The sequence below is a fragment of the Schistocerca nitens genome, chromosome 9, assembly GCF_023898315.1.
Source record: "Schistocerca nitens isolate TAMUIC-IGC-003100 chromosome 9, iqSchNite1.1, whole genome shotgun sequence".
In the NCBI taxonomy this organism is placed as follows: Eukaryota; Metazoa; Arthropoda; class Insecta; order Orthoptera; family Acrididae; genus Schistocerca; species Schistocerca nitens.
Window position 1 is genome coordinate 430,800,774 of NC_064622.1, and position 23,957 is coordinate 430,824,730.

The following is a 23,957-nucleotide window of genomic DNA, read 5'->3' on the forward strand; positions in this document are numbered from 1 at the left end:
ATTGAAAATGGATGCAGCAGAATACTGCACTCCTTTCTGCACAAGAGTCAAGGAAGTGCATTCCACATGCAGATTTGATTTCTGCCTAGTATTAACTGAGTGAAAGCTGCTAACTCTTGGGAATAAGCTAATATTGCTAACAACAAACGACATTAAAGAAAATATATACTGTGAGGGCAATGTCAAAATTCCCAGACTATTGAATAGGGGTCGACAAGAGGTTTTCGAACTTACACCACACATAGCTCGAACAGCCCGTTTTTGAGCCAAAAATACCCTTTTTAAATCAGAAGAATTACCCCAAAAAAATAATACCATATGACATAAGCGTATGAAAATATGCGAAGTAGACTACTTTTCGTGTTGAAATGTCACTTATTTCAGATACTGTTCTAATGGTAAATAAAGCGGCATTTAGTTTCTGAACAAGATCCTGAACATGGGCTTTCCACAACAGCTTAGTATCTATCCGTACGCCTAGGAACTTGAACTGTTCCGTTTCGCTTATAATATGCCCATTCTGTCTGATTAAAATATCAGTTCTTGTTGAATTGTGAGTTAGAAACTGTAAAACCTGAGTCTTACTGTGATTTAGCATCAAATTATTTTCCACAAGCCACGAACTTATTTCATGAACTACATTATTTGATAATGTATCAATATTACACACAAGATCCTTCACTACCAAGCTAGTGTCATCAGCAAACAGAAATATTTTTGAATCACCTGTAATACTAGAAGGCATATCCAGCACCGATCCTTGGGGAACGCCCCATTTAACAGTGCCCCATTGGGACTGAACATCATTACCACTCTCAATATTGCGGAGAATTACCTTCTGCTTTCTGTTCTTAAAGTAAGAGGCGAACCAATTGTAAGCTACTCCCCTTACTCCATAATGGTCCAACTTCTGCAGTAATATTTTGTGATCAACACAGTCAAAAGCCTTCGTTAAATCAAAGAAAACACCTAACGTTCGCAACCTTTTATTTAATCCGTCCAAAACCTCACAGAGAAAAGAGACTACAGCATTTTCAGTTGTTAATCCATTTCTAAAACCAAACTGTACATTTGAAAGCAAATTATGTGAATTTAAATGCTGCAGTAACCTTGTATATACAACCCTCTCGATAACTTTAGCAAACACAGATGGAATAGAAATAGGTCTATTATTATCAACATTATCCCTGTCTCCCTTTTTATAAAGTGGCTTCACTACCGACTACTTTAAACGGTCAGGAAACCGACCACCCGTAAAGGAAAAGTTACAGATATGGCCAAGTACTGGGCTAACGTACATGGAACAATACTTCAGTATTCTGCTAGTGCTTTCCCGTGCACTATTGACGAATGGACCAGAAAGGGAGAGAAATGATACTGAAACAAAACGCATCCTCTGCCATTCACTTTACGTTGGATTGGCCGATATTATGTTGCTCTGTGGGTCATATGAGAATGTAATATAATACACTAAATACTCGGTGGAAATGAAAGAATGTGCTGCACCATGCTGCCAGAGGTCTTCCATCGCGTACGTCACACAGCGTGAGCACACAGTGACTACGGAGCCATATGGGGCTGGCCCCGCAACACGAGGCAGCTGAAGACATGGGAAAATCAGCCAATCAGCGAACAGTTACTGTGCGTCGTTACGGTGTCATTCATTACAACATGGACCAGAGACCACATTTGGAGGACTTCGAAGCAGGAAGAAACATAGAGAAACTGGAAGAATGATGAAATACATTACAGGCCATTAAAATTGATACACGAAGTAGAAATGCAGATGATAAACGGGTATTCATTGGACAAATATATTATACTAGAACTGACGTGTGACTACATTTTGACGCAATTTGGGTACATAGATCCTGACAAATCAGTACCCAGAACAACCACCTCTGGCCTTGATAAGCCTGGGCATTGAGTCAAACAGAGCTTGGATGGCGTGTACAGGTACAGCTGCCCATGCACCTTTAACACGATACCACAGTTCATCAAGAGCAGTGACCGACATATTGTGACGAGCCAGTTGCTCGGCCACCATTGACCGGACGTTTTCAATTGGTGAGAGATCTTGCCAGGGCAGCAGTCAAATATTTTCTGTATCCAGAAAGGCCGGTACAGGACTTGCAACATGCTGTCGTGCATTACCCTGCTGAAATGTAGGGTTTTGCAGGAATGGAATGGAGAGCCACGGGTCGTAACACATCTGGAATGTAACGTCCACTGTTCAAAGTGCCGTCAATGCGAACAAGAGCTGACCGAGACGTGTAACCAATGGCAACCCATGCCATCATGTCGGGTGATACGCCAGTATGGCGCTGACGAATACACGCTTGTAATGTGCGTTCACCGCGATGTCGCCAAACACGGATGCGACCATCATGATGCTGTAAACAGAACCTGGTTTCATCCGAAAAAATGACGTTTTGCCATTCGTGCACCCTGGTTCGTCGTTGAGCACACCATCCTAGGCACTCCTGTCTGTGATGCAGCGTCGCGATACGATAAACCGCAGTCGCGATAGGCCACAATCCGACCTTTATCAAAGTCGGAAAGGTGATGATACGCATTTCTCCTCTTTACACGAGGCCTCACAACAACGTTTCACCATGTAACGCCGGTCAACTGATGTTTGTGTAGGAGAAATCTGTTGGAAACTTTCCTCATGTCAGCACGTTGTAGGTGTCGCCACCGGCACCAACCTTGTGTGAATGCTCTGAAAAGCTAATCATTTGCATATCACAGTATCTTCTTCCTGTCAGTTAAATTTCGCGTCTGTAGCACGTCATGTTCGTGGTGTAGCAATTTTAATGGCCAGTAGTATACAAGTAGGATAGCCCAACATTGTTGAGCGTTCCGAACCACAGGCAGGCCTGCTTGAAGGAGAGGAGGTGCTCGACCACGCTCATCTACACTAACAGATGGCCACTGCATTGTGCAACTGGTGAAAAGGATCTCACAGCAAACAACGGGTGCACTTGCAACCATATGTAACAGGACTGCAAGGCATGCAACCTCAAGCCCCGCAGAGGGACAGCGACTGCATGGGAGTGGCCACTTTGCAAGACGAACAGTAAGTCGTATTTCGTTGACACATGCACATTGTCGGCACCGTTCGCGATACGCACAGTAGCATAGGGATTGAACCAATGTTCTCTTTTCGGATGAGACCAGATTCAGTCTGGCTAGCGATTTTCGATGTACCCTCATATGGCGAGAGGTTGGAAAACGTAATGCACCCGGGAATATTGCCGAACGTAATTGTTCTGGTTGTGTTATGCTGTGCGGAGGCATGATGTTGCATGGGTGTACTGACCTAATCTTTGAACATGGCAGACTCACAGATCGAGGTTACTATGACGCTATATTCCCCCGCCACGTGCGTCTTTTTAGGCGTGTTTTTGGCCCAGACTTCAATTCTATGGATGACAGTGAGCGATCACATCAAACAGCACACGTGGGGGCGCTGTTGGAACGAGAGTACATTCGGCTAGTGGACTGACTTTCCGTTTCCCCGCACCCATCTAGCGTATGTGGGATACGGTGGAGAGACGTATTGCCACACGTCCACACTCACCGTCGACCATCCAGGGTTGCCAACTACACTCATGGAGGAATGGAACTTCCTACCACAACAACGCCTTACCAATCTTGTGTGGGAGCCCGCTGCCAGGATTTCATTTCCATCCGTTGTAATCACACACCTTACTAAGGACCATGACCCTCCTTGTATAATTTCCGGGGAACCCTCACAGCCAGCCGGTCTGGCCGAGCGGTTCTAGGCGCTTCAGTCTGGAACCGCGCGACCGCTATGGTCGCAGGTTCAAATCCTGCCTCGGGCATGGATGTGTGTGATGTCCTTAGGTTAGTTAGGTGTAAGTAGTTCTGTTCTAGAGGACTGATGACCTCAGATGTTAAGTCCCATAGTGCTCAGAGCCATTTGAACCATCACAAATCGCGGTGACTTCAGTGTAATTATTTAATTATTGTGGTTGAATAGAGATGCTATTTCTGTTTGTCTCATTGCGTATTTATTTAAGTTACCTCATTACTGTACTGTAGCAGTTTTTTTTCCAGTGGTTCAAGTTTCAACGAGCTATGTTACTTGCCAATGAAATGTCATACGACCGGTAAGTTCTTCCTGAAGTTCTGCACACCGTAGTAGATCAGTGTGTAGAAGTGAATACGCGTGGCTGATGGGACGCCTGCCCAGGGATTTTGAAGTCCGCTAGGAAGGTACTGGAGTAACAAGTAAGTTATCAAACAATTACGTCTTTACCTCACTCTACTACTGCACAGGGAGAAAGTCACTCTGTAGTGTAAAACAGAGTAATTATAGAAACTTCTGGCAGATTGTGTGCCGGACCGAGACACGAACTCGGACCTTTGCCTTTCGTGGGCAAGTGCTTCGCAGGAGAACATCTGTGAAGTTTGGAAGGTAGGAGACGAGGTACTGGCGGAAGTAAAGCTGGGAGGAGGTGGCGTGAGTCTTGCTTGGGTAGCTCAGTCGGTAAAGCACTTGCCCGCGAAAGGCAAAGGTCCAGAGTTCGAGTCTCGGTCCGGCACAGAGTTATAATCTGCCAGAAAGTTTCAAAATCAGCGCACACTTCGCTGCAGAGTGAAAACGTCATTCTAAAGTAATTATACTTGCACGACACACACAATATCATCATCGCCAACCATTTGGCATTCCTTGTTGGTTTAACATCTCTTTACATTTCTCCATTAATTACAATTTTCAGCTACATGAATTAATTCTTTCACTTTTGATACCTGCAGTCATCCATCCAATTGCGATTAGAGCGTAGACTTGATCTTATCTTCTACAAAATGAAAAAGAATATCCTTGATCAATTACTGTCTAATCACCTGATTGATGCCCTGCGCACCTGCATTACATTTTCATTTCAGTCATAACTAAATCGTTTATTTCAGACACTTGTTAAGTGATATTTTTTCACAAAATAGTGTTCTCACAGAATCGATAACCCATTCCGTAAAGATGAATTTTAGTGGAGAAACCCGCCAGCTGTCCTTGCATCTCATGAGTTATTACGCAAACATAGATGGAGTTTAGTGCGGAAACGCAGCAAGTGATATCTCACAACTTGTTTCTGCAGTAAAATAACACGTCCGTTGTCAACACTGCACTGTTAGTGACTTCGGATATTACTATTTTCCAAGTTACACCACCTGTCTTTTGCCGTCATTCTACACCAGTCATTTAGTGAGTTGTTGCATCCAGGTTAACCTAGTGTTCTTTTAATAACTAGTGTTGCTCTAATTTTATACCCTTTTGCAGTTAGTTTGCTGTGTCTAATATCAGCTGTGAGGATGAAGATCAAGCAAACCGGAACCGTGGTGTTAATAATGAAGACAATTACATACGAAATGTTATAGAAACTACAAAGGTAAGACGGTGCCAACGAAATGCAGTTTCTTGATCGATGACGAAAAAAACATTAAAATTGGAACTGTTTCTTTTTTTGACTAGATATTAAAAATTTCAAGTCAAATATTTGCGAGCATTAATAAAGTAAAGGAAATATATTGTAGGGTTATAAGAACAGAAGGTCAGTGTCACCCTGATGCTGTTGCAACTGAACGGTCAAATAAAATAACTGGAGATGATTGCTTATAACACTGTGTTCGTTTTATCTTCATTTAAAAGCAGAATACAGCACCAAAATTAATTATTTAGCTTTCTAAATACGTTTATTTTAGAAAAACAACCTTTTACGTCAGAAACTCGTTACTGAAGTAATTACATTTTTCTAAATTAAGAAATAATTATTACAATTTAGCTATAGGAAATATCTACTTCTAAAGCATGTTATCTACTACCCCAAAGTTTCTAAAGCCAAATAGAGTGTTATTATTAACAATAGAATGCTATCTTTGGTTTCCCGAATGATTCGAACAGTACACTTAACTGCTTCGGAAATGAACTGTTCAGTTACGTCTTTCATTCCAGCCTACTCATCTGTCTCCAGTCCATCCTAATAATATCTTACACGCACCTCACGCATTGCTCATTGAATGATCCCCAGTTTTGAGCGGTTTTTAAGATTAAAATTTACATCTCCTTGCAGTTCACAGTTCTTGCAGAATTCGCTCTTCAGAATGTCTGAGGCTTGGTTTTGAAAATTATTTATCAAGCTATTTTTACTCCTCCATTCTTTCTTTTCCCGTCCATTCAGTCATTCTCTTCAATCGTATTATCACCTGTATCCGGGTCTTCATAGCGTAGTTGTATAATCTAGTTTCCGACGCCCTGAATATGCATCATTTCTGTTAATCATTTCTGAAGACTGACATCGTCATTTCCTCACGCCGACGCAGACCAGTGCCAAGTAAGCCAGTATTCTGATCTTCCTAATATTACATCAGTTATATTTATCATCGAGGAAAGAATAAATGTTAGCAATTATTTTTGCAAATTAAATATGTGAACAACGAACAATGAAAGAGATAATTTTGCTAACTAAAGGAAACTTTTTTGTCAGGTATGTAGTGTTCCTAGCGAAGAATATAGGTTACATTACAGTTTATAATTACGGGATTGTGATTTAGCACACACTTTTGTGTAACTTATCCTTTTTCTCCCTGTTGGCTCATGTGTAAGCACTAAATGAACACAATGTAAGTTTTGAAATAAATCTATATCACCAAGTTTTGTCCTAAATGTGCAGTCAGTAAACATTCCATACCACCTTATAAAATAATTAGGGGAAAGCGTTATATTGTGGAGCACTTTTCAGAGCAGAAATTTCTCCCTTGAATCAAGGTTTTTCCCAAATGTAAAAAGATATTCTATTCAAATTTAAAGCCGTTGCAAATCTTGTCAGTACTGTATTTAGTGTGCTACCTATTACATTATTACTCTACTACATACCAGGTTTTAAATTTCCAGGGGCAGATGTGGATTCTGACCACAATCTGTTGGTTATGAACTGTAGATTAAAACTGAAGAAACTGCTAAAAGGTGGGAATTTAAGGAGATGGGACCTGGATAAACTGACTAAACCAGAGGTTGTACAGAGTTTCAGGGAGAGCATAAGGGAACAATTGACAGAAATGGGGGAAAGAAATACAGTAGAAAAAGAATGGGTAGCTTTGAGAGATGAAGTAGTGAAGGCAGCAGAGGATGAAGTAGGTAAAAAGACGAGGGTTAGTAGAAATCCTTGGGTAACAGAAGAAACATTGAATATAATTGATGAAAGGAGGAAATATAAAGGTGCAGTAAATGAAGCAGGCGAAAAGGAATACAGACGTCTCAAAAATGAGATCGACAGGAAGTGCAAAATGGCTAAGCAGTGATGGCTAGAGGACCAATGTAAGGATGTAGAAGCTCATCTCATTAGGGGTAAGATAGTGACTGCCTACAGGAAAATTATAGAGACCTTTGGAGGAAAGAGAAACACTTGTATGAATATCAAGAGCTCAGATGGAAACCCACTTCCAAGGAAAGAAGGGAAAGCAGAAAGGTGGAGGGGGTATATAGAAAGTCTATACAAAGGCGATGTACTTGAGGACAATATTATGGAATTGGAAGAGGATGTAGATGAAGATGAAATAGGAGGTACGATACTGCGTGAAGAGTTTGACAGAACACTGAAAGACCTGAGTCGAAACAAGGCCCCGGGAGTAGACAACAGTCCACTAGAACTACCGACGGCCTTGGGAGAACCAGTTCTGACAAAACTCTACCATCTGGTGAGCAAGACCTATGAGACAGGCGAAATACCCTCACACTTCAAGAAGAATATAATAATTCCAATCCCAGAGAAAGCAGGTGTTGACAGGTGTGAAAATTACCGAACTATCAGTTTAATAAGTCACGGATGCAAAATACTAACGCGAATTCTTTACAGACGAATGGAAAAACTGGTAGAAGCCGACCTCGGGGAAGATCAGTTTGGATTCCGTAGAAATATTCCAACACGTGAGGCAATATTGACCTTACGACTCATCTTAGAAGCTAGATTAAGGAAAGGCAAACCTACGTTTCTAGAATTTGTAGACTTACAGAAAGCTTTTGACAATGTTGACTGGAATACTCTCTTTCAAATTCTGAAGGTGGCAGGGGTAAAATACAGGGAGCGAAAGGCTTTTCACAACTTGTACAGAAACCAGATGGCAGTTATAAGAGTCGAGGGGCATGAAAGGGAAGCAGTCGTTGGGAAAGGAGTGGGACAGGGTTGTAGCCCCTCCCCGATGTTATTCAATCTGTATATTGAGCAAGCAGTAAAGGAAACAAAAGAAAAATTCGGAGTAGGTATTAAAATCCATGGAGAAGAAATAAAAACTTTAAGGTTTGCCGATGACATTGTAATTCTGTCAGAGACAGCAAAGAAGGGCAGTTGAACAGAATGGGTAGTGTCTGAAAAGGAGGATGTAAGATGAACATCAACAAAAGCAAAACGAGGATAATGGAATGTAGTCGAATTAAGTCGAGTGATGCTGAGGGAATTAGATTAGGAAATGAGACACTTAAAGTAGTAAAGGAGTTTTGCTATTTCGGGAGCAAAATGATGATGGTCGTAGTAGAGAAGATATAAAATGTACACTAACAATGGCAAGAAAAGCGTTTCTGAAGAAGATAAATTTATTAACATCGAGTATAGATTTAAGTGTCAGGAAGTCGTTTCTGAAAGTATTTGTATGGAGTGTAGCCATGTATGGAACTGAAACATGGACGATAACTAGTTTGGACAAGAAGAGAATAGAAGCTTTCTAAATGTGGTGCTACAGAAGAATGCTGAAGATTAGATGGGCAGATCATATAACTAATGAGGAGGTACAGAATAGGATTGGGGAGAAGTTTGTTGCACAACTTGACTAGAAGAAGGGATCGGTTGGTAGGACATGTTCTGAGGCATCAAGGGATCATAAATTTAGTATTGGAGGGCAGTGTGGAAGGTAAAATTCGTAGAGGGAGACCAAGAGATGAATACGCTAAACAGATACAGAAGGATGTAGGTTGCAGTAGGTACTGGGAGATATAGAAGCTTGCACAGGAGAGCTGCATCGAACCAGTCTCAGGACTGAATACCACAACAACATACTAATAGTCGATAAGTGTCATCAAATAAAGCAGAAGTACTAGCAAAAATAAGTTACAAGTTAAGTACACTTTGAGGTCGAAGCTATTGGAAACTAGCTCAAATTACCATTTTCAAGGATATCGCATGTTCCATGGTAAAAGACCTTCTCCTCTATCGAGGTACGCAATGTTGCACGAGTGCCGAAGTATGGCTATACCGTCCAGAAGTTATATAACTAGTGTGGTGTCACCGCTAGACACCACACTTGCTAGGTGGTAACTTAAATCGGCCGCGGTCCTGTAGTACATGTCGGACCCGCGTGTCGCCACTGTGTATTCGCAAACGTAGCGCCACCACAGGGCAGGTCACAAGACACGGACTTGACCTCGCCCCAGTTGTACGGACGACATAGCTTGCGACTAGACCTACCAAGTATTCCTCTCATTTGCCGAGAGACAGATTAAATAGCCTTCAGCTAGTCCATCGCTACTACCTAGCAAGGCGCCATGTGTATCATTGCTAATTGCTTACTACTATGCAAGAGATGTATTTCAACAAGAACAAGACTACATTAAAAGTTAAGTAATCTACCCAATACGTTCTTTTCTTTATAGTTTTTCATCCAGTCTCCTGTTTCAGAATTTACGCCCGTCTGCGTTAGTTTCGCGTGCACCTAGCCACTCATTGTGTCGAGACCTTAGGGAATCGACACAACAATATTTTGGCGCCGAGGAGTGGTGCCGCGCCCACGTTGCAGTCTTTGTGTTATACTTGCTCTAATTTGTTTGTGTCATGGCTTCGCCGCATTCTCCAGATGTACTGTCCGAATTTTTTCGCTTGCAGAATCAGCAGACGCAGGCGTTATTGGAAGCCCTTGGACAGCTCGTCCAGGGTCAACGTGCGCTGCAAACCGATGCGGCGGCAGCCGCTTCTTCGCTACCGCAGCCACACAACGCTGTCGCACCGCCATTTAGGCCCTTCGAGGCCACAACCGAAAGCTGGACTGAGTGGGCCGATCAGTTCAACTTCCACCTCACTGCTTATGGAATTCAAGGTAAAGAGCGGCAGCCGTTTTTGCTTTCTTGTGTCGGTGTGTCTACCTACCGGGTGATAGTGAAATTGTTTCCCCGACGCGACGTAGCAACTCTGACCTACGAGGAAATTTTGTCGGCTTTAGATGCCTATTTCAAAGAAACGGTTAATGTAGTTGCAAAACGGTATACGTTCTTTCGTACAAAACGTACGGCCGGTCAGACTAATAGGGAGTGGGTAGCAACTTTGCAAGGCCTTACTAGAGACTGCGCGTTTGCCTGTGAATGTGGCCTCCCATATTCAGATACTATGGTGCGTGATGCAATTGCACAGAACGTTTCTGATGTTCGCATAAGGGAACAGATTTTGAAGCTAGTTAATCCCTCCCTGCAACAAGTGATAGACATATTGGACAGGCAAGACACACTTGACTTTGCTCAGGCATCATTTGAAACTTCGCCAGCCGTGTGTCACATTAATCGGCCCGTCCGGCCCGCTGCACGGGACGCTAAGCGGCCCTCGCGCCCGACTTCGCTGCGGCCGCCTAGCTTGCAACCACGTGCGCCGCGTAAGCAAGCAAATGCAGTGAAATCTTGCCCGCGGTGTGCAACTAGACATTCGCGTGAAAATTGCCCGTCACGCCAAGCTATTTGCTTTTACTGTCAAAAGGAAGGACATGTACAAAGTGTTTGCCAGAAAAAGCTTAGATCAGACACTCGCAATACTTCCAGGCCTTTTGCTTCGCGCCGGAATCGAACCCAGGACAATCAGGCTCGTGGACCTTCGCCCATGGACATTCATGTAGTTCATGCCCACCCGTCCAGTGACACTTTAGCTAACAGTGACTGTGTTCGTCCCACCCAAAGTGTGCGTCGACGTCGCCGGAAATCCCGTAAAGTTGCAAGTGCTTCTGGACCTGTATCAGTTCAAATTGCACGAGACAGTCGCTCTTGTCGTCAACAGGACAATAAACTTTTTGTGGACTTAGACTTTGCAGGAAAAGTGATACCATTCCAGCTCGATACCGGAGCTGCAGTTTCCTTGCTCAATCACGACACGTACAAACAACTGGGCGCCCCGCCATTGCGTGCCGCAAATGTTACGTTAACTAGTTACTCAGGACAGCATCTACCTGTGTTAGGACAGTGCAGCCTTCTTGCAACATACAAGGGCCAAACAAAACTTGTATCATTTTACGTTCTTCGTTCTTCTAGTGCAGTGAACTTGTTTGGTTTAGATTTGTTTCAATTGTTTAATGTGTCTATAGTAAATCAGGTCCTATCAGTGAATCAGACTGTGCCTTCCGCCAGTGTTTCTAGTCTTTGTGAAGAATTTGCAGACATTTTTGCACCGGGCCTTGGTTGCGCTAAGAACTATGAAGCACATTTGGAATTGAAAGACAACGCGCAACCGAAATTTTTCAGAGCGCGCAATGTTCCCCACGCATTGCGTGATGAGGTCGCAAGAACATTGGCCGAGTTAGAATCTCAAGGTGTACTTGAACGTGTGCAGGCTTCTCTCTGGGCCTCACCCTTAGTAATTTTGCCAAAACCTTCCGGAAAATTGAGACTTTGCGTGGACTTCAAGGCAACTGTGAATCCACAACTTGTGACTGCTACTTTTCCTTTGCCCCGCCCGGAAGATCTTTTTGACAAACTGTGCCCGGGAAAGTATTTTTCAAAATTGGACCTCGCAGATGCGTACTTGCAAATACCTGTGGACGAAGAATCCCAGCGCGTCTTGGTGGTAAACACACATCTTGGCTTGTATCGCTTCAAAAGACTGCCATTCGGGTGTGCATCCGCCCCTGCTTTATTTCAGCAATATTTACAAACTATTTGTGCGTCGGTCCCTACTGCTGCGAACTATCTGGACGATATTGTGATCTCAGGACAGACAGAAGCCGAACATTTGCAGAATCTCCGAACATTATTTCAGGTCTTGCGTCAGAATGGGCTTCGCTTGAGGAAGGACAAATGTGTGTTTTTTGCTCGTGACTTACCGTACCTGGGCCATGTCATAAACGCCCAAGGTATACATCCGAGTCCAGAGCACCTTCGTGCCATTCAGGACTTGCCGTCACCGCAGAACTTAACACAGCTACAGAGTGTGCTGGGTACGGTACATTATTATCATCGATTTGTGCGCAATGCTTCTTCCATTTCAGCTCCGCTTCATCGCTTACGCCGTAAAGGTGTTCCGTTCGTCTGGACGACGGAATGCGAACGCGCCTTTCGCCAGTTGAAATCGGCGTTGCTTTCAAATACTTGCCTTACGCCATTCGATCCCCGAAAACCCCTTTTGTTGATGGTAGATGCATCGGATTTCGGGATCGGTGCTGTGCTTGCGCACAAGGATGGCTCGCATGATCGCCCTATTGCCTTTGCGTCCAAATTGCTCTCATCTGCGCAAAGAAATTATTCACAAATAGAGAAAGAAGCTTTAGCTCTAGTGTTTGGTGTTACCAAGTTCCATGACTTCTTGTATGGTCGTCACTTTACAATCATCACGGACCACAAACCTTTGACATCGCTTTTTCATCCGAACAAACCTGTACCTCCACGTACAGCGCAGAAATTCATTCGCTGGTCTCTTTTTCTCTCGCAGTACCGCTACGATATCTTGTATCGGTCCACTGCTAAGCAAGGCAACGCTGATGCGTTGTCCCGTTTGCCTGTTGCTGAGGATAAAGCATTCGATTCTTCCGAACTTGCTTGCATGTTCATAGATTCGGAAGCCGATGACGTGGTCGCATCGTTTCCGTTTGATTTTCGTCGTGTAGCTACTGCCACAGCTGCTGACCCTGTCCTTGCTCCCGTTTTGCGTTTTGTTGCTACGCAATGGCCCTTGTCAAAGTCACGGATCGAGGATCCTTTGGTTCGCCGTTTTTTTGCTCACAAGGAGAGACTTTTTGTACGACGTGGTGTTTTGTTGTTGCGTTCCGATAATGATCAATCCCGAGTCGTAGTCCCACGTTCGTTACAGTCCTCTGTCTTACGGCTTCTTCACCAAGGACATTGGGGTATAGTGCGAACGAAACAACTTGCTCGACAGCACTGTACTTGGTTCGGAATCGATGCTGCGATTGCGAATATGTGCTCCTCTTGCGTGGCGTGTGCCGAACAACAATCCGCACCGCCGCGGAAATTCTTTGCATGGCCGAAAGCCACTTCCCCTTGGCAACGCTTGCACATCGATTTTGCTGGTCCATTCTGGAATGCTCGATGGTTGGTTGTGGTCGATGCTTTCAGTAATTTTCCTTTTGTTGTCCGGATGTCTTCCACGACGTCTTCTGCCACAATCCAAGCCTTGTCTGCTATCTTTTGCATTGAAGGTCTTCCGCAGACTATTGTTTCCGACAATGGCCCACAATTCATGTCCGCAGAATTTCAGTCATTCTGCCAGGCCAATGGTATTCAACATCTGACATCCGCGCCGTTTTCGCCTCAGTCCAACGGTGCCGCTGAACGTTTGGTCCGGACTTTCAAGTCACAGATGTTGAAGTTGAAAGAGTCGCATTCTCGGGAGGACGCTTTGTTGCTCTTTTTGTCTTCATATCGCTCTCAGCCTCGCGATGGTCGCTCGCCGGCTGACTTGCTTCATGGTCGTCCTCATCGAACTTTGATGTCTTTGCTGCATCCGCCACATCAGGTTCCTGTGCACCGGCAGTCTCCTGCTTTTGCTCCTGGCGACGTTGTCTATTATCGCAACTATCGCGGTTCACGGCGTTGGCTCGCAGGGCGCATTCTTCGCTGCCTCGGCCGCGCGATGTATTTGGTTTTGGGGGCCTCTGGTGAGGTGCGTCGGCATCTCAATCAGCTGCGCCTCTGTCGTCGCCTGGGTTCTGCCGCTCCCCGTCTGCTTTCAGCGACGGAGCCGTCAGGTCAGCGCCCTGGGGACCCATCTACTGGCTCGCCTCATCCCCAGGTGTTCCCGACGCTGCCTTCCATTTTGCCTCATGGCGGCGCGCCGCCGCAGCCGCCGCCGGCGCCGCCAGCAGCGGACGCTTCGCTGCAGCCGCCTCGCGCCTCCCTGGGTCACGCGCCGCCGCTTGCTTCCCGTGACCAGCCGTCCTCCGCCATGGACCTCTTGCCCGCTCCGGACCAGATGTCGTCTTCGCCCGTCGGGTGCTCCGACCACATGGAGGTCGACCCTTCTGTCTCATTACGTGCGCATACACCTCATGTTGACGTGCACCCTGGACTAGGTTTGCAGGCGTTTCCTAGCTCCCCTCGGACCGAATGGCCGGGTGCGGGTGGCACAGCCTCGCCTGTTGTTAGGCTCCCCACCTCATCGCATACGTCAACATGGGGTCCTCCCCACGGCGGGCGGAAGCCTTATCTCACGACCGTTCGCCGATTTGCGGGGGAGGAATGTGGTGTCACCGCTAGACACCACACTTGCTAGGTGGTAACTTAAATCGGCCGCGGTCCTGTAGTACATGTCGGACCCGCGTGTCGCCACTGTGTATTCGCAAACGTAGCGCCACCACAGGGCAGGTCACAAGACACGGACTTGACCTCGCCCCAGTTGTACGGACGACATAGCTTGCGACTAGACCTACCAAGTATTCCTCTCATTTGCCGAGAGACAGATTAAATAGCCTTCAGCTAGTCCATCGCTACTACCTAGCAAGGCGCCATGTGTATCATTGCTAATTGCTTACTACTATGCAAGAGATGTATTTCAACAAGAACAAGACTACATTAAAAGTTAAGTAATCTACCCAATACGTTCTTTTCTTTATAGTTTTTCATCCAGTCTCCTGTTTCAGAATTTACGCCCGTCTGCGTTAGTTTCGCGTGCACCTAGCCACTCATTGTGTCGAGACCTTAGGGAATCGACACAACAACTAGTTCTAAAAACATGTAGAATTTTACTTGCCACAAAACTAAGAAGTAAATATATTGCAAATATCTTTAATACATTCATGTTCAGATAAATACAGAATACCTAGAATTAATAGAAATAGGACATTCATATTTACAGGACATGAACATTACTATGTTCTGCAGAAATCATTAGCATTTCAGTCACTTCGGTTCAGCATGTGTCCTGTTGCCTGGTAGGCACAGGGTCCGCCACGGGCCCACATAATTTGTACCTGGCATGATGGCATCGACGCGTGTAAGGCTTGATGGGGGTCCTGTGATATAGCCATCCATGCTGCCAAAATTCTTCTGTCGAGGTTGGCATTGTGTCACAGCCTGCATGCGTGCTTTCACAATATCCAACATTTCCGATTGGCGACAAGTCTGATGATCTGGCGGGCTACGGCACAAGGATAACATCCTGTGACACCGTGAAAGCACCATGTGGTCTTTCATTGTCTTTCTGCAAGACGGCGTCTGGTGTTGTGCAGAAAGGGTATGAATATGCGTCGCTGGATGCCATTCACGTAGGCCACACAGGTCACAGTGCGCTGAACCCGCACCAGCTGTGATTTGTCGTTGTAGCCATTAGCACTCCACACCACAGGGCCTTGATTTGGCACTGTGTCTTCTGCTAATGCTGTCACTGTGGTCCCGCTCCCCGTCTGGGCCGAACCGATATGTTGTTGTTGTGGTCTTCAGTCCTGAGACTGGTTTGATGCAGCTCTCCATGCTACTCTATCCTGTGCAAGCTTCTTCATTTCCCAGTACCTACATCCTTCTGAATCTGCTTAGTGTACTCATCTCTTGGTCTCCCTCTACGATTTTTACCTACCACGCTGCCATCCAATGCTAAATTTGTGATCCCTTGATGCCTCAAAACATGTGCTACCAACCGATCCCTTCTTCTAGTCAAGTTGTGCCACAAACTTCTCTTCTCCCCAATCCTATTCAAAACCTCCTCATTAGTTACGTGATCTACCCGCCTTATCTTCAGCATTCTTCTGTAGCACCACATTTCGAAAGCTTCTATTCTCTTCTTGTCCAAACTGGTTATTGTCCATGTTTCACTTCCATACATGGCTACACTCCATACAAATACTTTCAGAAAATACTTCCTGACACTTAAATCTATACTCGATGTTAACAAATTTGTCTTCTTCAGAAACGATTTCCTTGCCATTGCCAGTCTACATTTTATATCCCCTCTACTTCGACCATCATCCCTAAATAGCAAAACTCCTTTACTACTTTAAGTGTCTCATTTCCTAATCTAATCCCCTCAGCATCACCCGATTTGACTACATTCCATTAGCCTCGTTTTGCTTTTGTTGATGTTCATCTTATATCCTCCTTTCAAGACACTGTCGATTCCGTTCAACTGCTCTTCCAAGTCCTATGGTGTCTCTGACAGAATTACAATGTCATCGGCGAACCTCAAAGTTTTTACTTCTTCTCCATGAATTTTAATACCTACTCCGAATTTTTCTTTTGTTTCCTTTACAGCTTGCTCAATATACAGATTGAATAACATCGGGGAGAGGCTACAACCCTGTCCCACTCCTTTCCCAACCACTGCTTCCCTTTCATGCCCCTCGACTCTTATAACTGCCATCTGGTTTCTGTACAAATTGTAAATAGCCTTTCGCTCCCTGTATTTTACTCCTGCCACTTTCAAAATTTGAAAGAGAGTATTCCAGTTAACGTTGTCAAAAGCTTTCTCTAAGTCTGCAAATGCTAGAAACGTAGGTTTGCCTTTCCTTAATCTTTGTTCTAAGATAAGTCGTAAGGTCAATATTGCCTCACATGTTGGAATATTTCTACGGAATCCAAACTGATCTTCCCCGAGGTCGGCTTCTACCAGTTTTTCCATTCGTCTGTAAAGAATTCGCGTCAGTATTTTGCAGCTGTGAGTTATTAAACTGATAGTTCGGTAATTTTCACATCTGTCAACACCTGCTTCCTTTGGGATTGGAATTATTATATTCTTCTTGAAGTGTGAGGGTATTTCACCTGTCTCATAGGTCTTGCTCACCAGATGGTAGAGTTTTGTCAGAACTGGCTCTCCTAAGGCCATCAGTAGTTCTAATGGAATGTTGTCTACTCCCGGGGCCTTGTTTCGACTCAGGTCTTTCAGTGCTCTGTCAAACTCTTCACGCAGTATCTTATCTCCCATTTCATCTTCATCTACATCCTCTTCCATTTCCATAATATTGTCCTCAAGTACATCGCCCTTGTATAAACCCTCTATATACTTCTTCCACCTTTCTGCCTTCCCTTCTTTGCTTAGAACTGGGTTGCCATCTGAGCTCTTGATATTCATACAAGTGGTTCTCTTATCTCGAAAGGTCTCTTTAATTTTCCTGTAGGCAGTATCTATCTTACTCCTAGTGAGACAAGCCTCTACATCCTTACATTTGTCCTCTATCCATCCCTGCTTAGCCATTTTGCACTTCCTGTCGATCTCATTTTTGAGACGTTTGTATTCCTTTTTGCCTGCTTCATTTACTGCAGTTTTATATTTTCTCCTTTCATCAATTAAATTCAATATTTCTTCAAAAAAAATGGTTCAAATGGCTCTGAGCACTATGGGACTTAACATCTGTGGTCATCAGTCCCCTAGAACTTAGAACTACTTAAGCCTACCTCACCTAAGGACATCACACACATCCATGCCCGAGGCAGGATTCGAACCTGCGACCGTAGCGGTCACGCGGTTCCAGACTGAAGCGCCTAGAACCGCACGGCCACTCCGGCCGGCTATATTTCTTCTGTTACTCAAGATATGTGGATATCATTTACAAACAAACAGAACCTGGACTCACCTGAAAACAATATCTGATACGATTCCCGTTCCCGGTGATGTCGTTCCATACACTGTTGCCGCCTACCATGTTTCTGCCCATTCGTTAAAGGTGAGCGGAGAAGTAGACGACGCGCACGTAACCGATGCAGTGATAAACGGCGACGGACTGTCACCCCCTGACTGTGTACGATTTGTTACATTGTTGCACTGTTGTGCCAAAGCCGAAGAGGACGCAGACCTGTCCTGCAGTGCCATTCGGGTGAGCTGTCGATTTTCACGGGGGAGGTATGGGAAGCGTGACCTGACCCAACTCGTCGTGTTCTATGGCCATCCGTGAACTATTCTGCAGATGTCCGTTGCGCTGCCAAAATACGTAGTCCCATACGAGCAACAGTTTTCCGGATCGATGTGTCACATTCTCTCATGCCAACAATGCGTCCTCTTTGAGACTCACTGATTTGACGGTAAGCTTCGCTCATGCGTCTGCGAGGCACCCTGCACGCCTGTTCTAGTCACACTGATCCATTACCCTCTGTGTACAGTGACAACGAGAGCCGCAGGCACATTTTAGTGGTAGGTGTTGTCGCGCCCCGATATCGATGGTAACTTTGAACCAGAAGCCGACATGTTTCAAATGCTAATCAGTTCTGCAGAACATATATGTCCTGTGAATATGAGCGTCCTATCTCAAGTTGTTGACGGTGTTCTGCTTTTTCTGAACATGAATGTATACTACACAGCACTTAAATATGTATAATTCGAAATATTTACATGTTGCACAAAAGACAAGCTTTTGAACAGGAGTAACAAAAACTGTAGCAAATGGCGGAAAATGCTTTTGGAGATCTCTAGCGTGCATACCCTCATATGATACGAAAATAAATTGCCACTTTCGTATCCCGCCGGTATAGGCGGCGCGTGGGCCTGCTCCTGTGAACTGCTTCTGCAATATAGGCCGAGAGTGAAGGAAGCGAGTAGGAGAAGGAGAGATGAAGCACTTCGGTACTGCATGTAACTTCAACACTTTTAATAGAGTCAATTTTTTTTCTTTATTGATTTTCAATTCCCCCCGAAGGGGGCGGGCTGGCAGCAGCTTACTACGCTGCTCTACAGCCTACAGAGTTTTTTTTTTAATAAAGGAAGAAGAAAGGAACAAGAAAAAACAGGCGATAAAATGGTGACTTAAAGTGTAAAATGGCGTAAAAATGCGGAAAGTTAAAACAGAAAGCAGAAGGGGTTGGCAATGTTGTTAAAATACACAGGAATCAGACAAATAACATAGTAGACACACAATTAAAAAACATGGCGACAGTCTCGTTTCTGTTCGCAAGAGATAAAAAGAGCACACCCACCGACAGTTCGCTACACTTCCCAAAAGAATGAGAGGAGGCAGAGGAGGGAAATGTAAAAGTACTCGGGGGAGAGAAGGGGGCCAAGAGAGGGGAGGTGTGGAAGAAAGAGGATGGAATGGGGGAGAGGGAGCCCGGGAAAAGGACAGAGGAAGGAGGGGGAGTGAGGATCAGAGTTGATAGGAGGGATAAATGGAGAGAGGGCATCATCTGGGAGGGGGAGTTGATGGAAGCCACCTTGGGAAAGGAGATGTAGGGTGTAGAGATGGAGGGAAGGGGGGGACACAACGGTGAAGACGTGGCAGGGGGCGGGGATCGGAGAGGAGAGGAGCAACCAGGGGGAGAGGGGGTTCAAGACGGCGGGAGGTGTAGAGGATGTGGATATGTTCGAGGAATAGGAGCAGATGGGGGAAAGGAATGAGATCATAGAGGATCCGTGTGGGGGACGGGAGGCGTATACGGAAGGCGAGGCGGAGTGCATGACGCTCAAGGATCTGGAGGGACTTATAGAATTCGGGGGGGGGGGGGGGGCAGATATCCAGGCAGGACTGGCATATCAGAAGATGGGACGGATTAAGGATTGGTAGGTGTGGAGGATGGTAGAGGGGTGCAACCCCCATGTCCGGACGGAGAGGAGTTTGAGGAGTCGGAGGCGGTTGTGGGCTTCGGATTGGATGGAGCGGAGATGAGGGATCCAGGTGAGGTGACGGTCAATGGTGAGGCCAAGGTAGGTGAGGGTGGGGGTGAGGCGGACAGGACGGGCACAGACAGTAAGGGAGAAATCCAGGAGTCGGAAGGAGCGAGTGGTACGATCTACGATGATCGCCTGGGTCTTGGAAGGGTTGAGTTTCAGGAGCCACTGGTTACACCATGCAGCAAAAAGGTCAAGGTGATTCTGGAGAAGGCGTTGGGACCGTTGGAGGGTAGGAGCGAGGGCGAGGAATGCGGTGTCATCAGCATATTGCAAGAGGTGTACTGGAAGGGGGGGGGGGGGTTGGGCATATCTGCCGTAGAGGAGAGGGGAGAGGACAGAGCCCTTGGGCACACCTGCAGAGGGGTAGAAGGTGTGGGAATTGGCATTATGGATGTTAACATAGGAGGGGCGGTGGGAGAGGAAGGAGGCCACTAGACGGATGTAGTTGATAGGAAGGGCGTAGGTGTGGAGTTTAAACAGGAGACCGGGATGCCAGACACGGTCATAGGCCTTTTCGAGGTCAAGGGAGACAGAAATGGCGGAGCGACGGGAGTTTAGCTGGAGGGAGAGGAGATGAGTGAGGCGGAGGAGTTGGTCATCAGCAGAGAAGGAAGGTCGAAAGCCACATTGGGTGTGTGGGAGGAGGTGGTTTTGGCGGAGGTGGTGATGGATGGGCCGGGAAAGGATGGATTCCAAGAGCTTGCTGAACACCGATGTGAGACAGATAGGACGTTAGGAAGTGGCATCAGATGGAGGCTTGTTGGGTTTGGAGAACATCAAGATACGGGAGGTTTTCCACAGGTCGGGATAGAAGCCAGTGGCAAGGATGACATTGTAGAGGGTGGCAAGGATGGAAAGGAACGAGGGAGGGCAGTGTTTGAGGTGGCGGTAGGTAACGCAGTCGTGGCCGGGAGCAGTGTTGCGTTTAGTGCGGAGTGTGAGGCTGATGTCCTGGGTAGTGATGGGAGTGTTAAATTCAGATGGTGGGGTGTGGCCCAAGTACTGGAAGCTAGGAGCAAGGGGAGGAACAGAGGTATTCGTACAGTCCATGACATCAGGGAAGAGGGAATAATCAAAGTGGGGATCATCTGGGATGGAAAAAATATCAGAGAGGTGGGAGGCAAAGTGGTTGGCCTTACTGAGGTTGTCAGGAAAGGGACGGTCATGAAGGAAGAGAGGGTACTGGGGGGTGGGGCGGTTCCCAGTAAGGCGGTGGAAAGCAGACCAATACTTGGAAGAGTTTATGGGGAGCGTGGTGTTGAGTTGTGTGCATGTCTGGCGCCAGGCACGGCGTTTCTTCGCAGTAAGCAGGTTGCGGATGTGTCGTTGTAATTGCCGGTGGCGGGTAAGTGTATCCCGGTCACGAGTGCGGAGAAAAGAGCGGTAGAGGCGGCGGGACTCTCGAAGAAGAAGGACGGCCTGTGGAGGCAGGGCGGGGCGGTGAGGGAGGATGGCTTTGTTTGGGATATGGGTGGCGACGGCGTCAGACAAGGTCTGGTGCAGGAAGGCAGCAGCGCGAGAGATGTCATCAGGAGATTGGAGGGTGAGGTCGTGGCCGTCAACCTGGGTGTGAATGGAGTTGCGGTAGGCATCCCAGTTGGCACGGGAGTAATCATGGATTTAATAGAGTCAAAAACACAAGTAAATATCAAATGCATACATAACTTTAGCTTGGATGAGCACGTAGGTGTGAAGTCGTAGTCCATGTCTAATCCTGTGAAGTTAGGATGACTGTTCTGTATAATCTCAAAACTAACAAATACTCGTTGCCGTCCAAACTTTAACTGAACGTCTCAATAGCAAGGTAGCCAACTCGGTAGTAGAAGCGATATTTCCAGGCCGTCAGCCGTTCATGAAATGGGCGAAAATCAAGACGGCACTCCATGAGCTCCACAGCGTCGGCCAGAGGGCGCTGTGGTCGGCGTAGTTAGTCTTCTCTCTTAGTGTCAACTTACGACAACGTGCACCTACGTTGTGGAATCGTAACCACCGACGCCACAGCTAGAATGACGTACTGATCAAAATCAACTACTTCCACTATCGTCTAGGTACAAAACTCTCCCCTACAACTAAAAAATTATCTCTCTTAAGTTTTATAAACCACTGACAATTCCTAATACAAACAACTGAAACATGTCTTGATAAGAACAATAACAGACATTTATGTTGAAAAATCGGATAATGTTTTTGTTTATGTAATTTAGAAACATAACTGAACCAGTACTGAAGGAGAATGGCTGCAAATATGAACAGTTAACAGTTTATTTGATTAGTTTTGCTTTCTCCGCTGTCCCTATAGACTGATGGAAAAATATTATCTTGTCAGTTTTGCTTTTTCCGCTGCCCTGATTATATATATATATATATATATATATATATATATATATATATATATATATATATATATATATATATATATACGGAAAAAATCACAACAAGATGGAGGTTTGCTACATATAGGAAAGTTGAGTTTGTGGGCGCGTTTCTACATTTGAAAAAAGGTGTCCATTCAAATTTCACGCGAGTCGCGTAAGAGTGAGGTTGTAAATAGGGTTACCTCTGAGGCTGGACGCGTAAGAGTGAGGTTGTAAATCGGGTTACCTCTGAGGCTGGACGTAGTGAGTTAATGTAAGTCAAGTGTGCGTATGCCTTTAAGACGATAAAGCCGCAGTTATCTTCACTGAGTTTAAACGAGGTCGTGTAATAGGGCTACGACAAGCTGGATGCTCGTTTTGCGATACTGCAGAAATACATGCTAGGGACGCAGCCACTTTACGTGATTGCTGGCAGCGGAGGTCACGTGAATGTACAGTCACAAGGCGATTGGGCTGCGGACGTCCGCGTGACACTACCGAGATGGAAGACCATCGTCTTCGGCGTATGGCTCTGTCGCACCATACTGAATCTGCAGCAGCAGTTTGGGCAGCAGGTGGTACCTCAATGGCACAACGAACTGTTGCAAATCGGTTACTTCAAGGACAGCTACGGAACAAACGCCCTGTACTATTCATTCCACTGACTCCAAACCAACGTCATTTGCGACTTCAGTGATGGCAAGCGAGAATTCATTGGAGGATGGAGTGGAGGTGTGTTGTGTTCTCTGGTTCTGTCTCGGTGTCAGTGATGGCCGCGTATTAGTTAGAAAGAGGATAGCTGAAGACCTGCACCAAACCTGTTTGCAGCTTTACTAGTCACACTGGATCTACACTTTGAGTTATGATTTGGGACGCGATTGCATAGGTAAGCAGGACGACTCTCATGTTCGTCCAACGCACGCTCTCTGCGAAACTGTAGATCAGTCAGGTGATTCGACCTTTTGTACTGCCGTGCATGAACAGCATTGCAGGGTGTGCTTTTCCAATGGGATAACGCTCGATCATATACTGATGTTGTAACCCAACATGCTCTACAGTGTCTCTGTTGATCGATCACAGACAGGGGATATGAGCTGGTCTAGTAATTATCAATGAAATTCACCAAAAACCGTCTAATAGAATGTTCTTTTTTGTTTTGACCACCAGTTTCGGGGTTCCACTATACCATCTTGACGTCCACTATGGTTTCCTCAACCGATATTGTATGACAATTTTGTTTGAGGGATGCATATGGGCCTCAAGATGCCGTAGTCGAATGCCGAAACCGGTAGTCAAATAAAATAAAATAACATTTCAGTTACACTGCTTGCTTCTCTCAAGCAATATTATATGACAACATTGTCTGAGACATGTATATGGGGCCTGAAGGTGACACAGTGGAATGCTGAAACCGGTAGTCAAAATAAAACAAAATATCTTTTCAGTTACACAGCTGTTGGTGAATTTCATTCATAATACTCTACAGAGCGTCGACATGTTACCTTGGCCTGCTGGATCACCAGCTCTGTCGTTAATCGAGCACGTATGGGGGATCATCGAACTACAGCTTCATCCACAACCATCATTAACGGTCACTGCATTGATCGAGTAAGATCAACAGGCATGGAAATCCAAGCCACAAACTGACATCCGGCACCTTTACAACAGAATGCGTGCACGTGTGCATGTTTGTATTTAACAGTTTATGATTCTACCCGTTACTATTGTACCAGGAATTCACATTTGCAGCGGTTATCTAGCGCTTAGATTAAATTGTGATCTTGCAATGTTAATCACT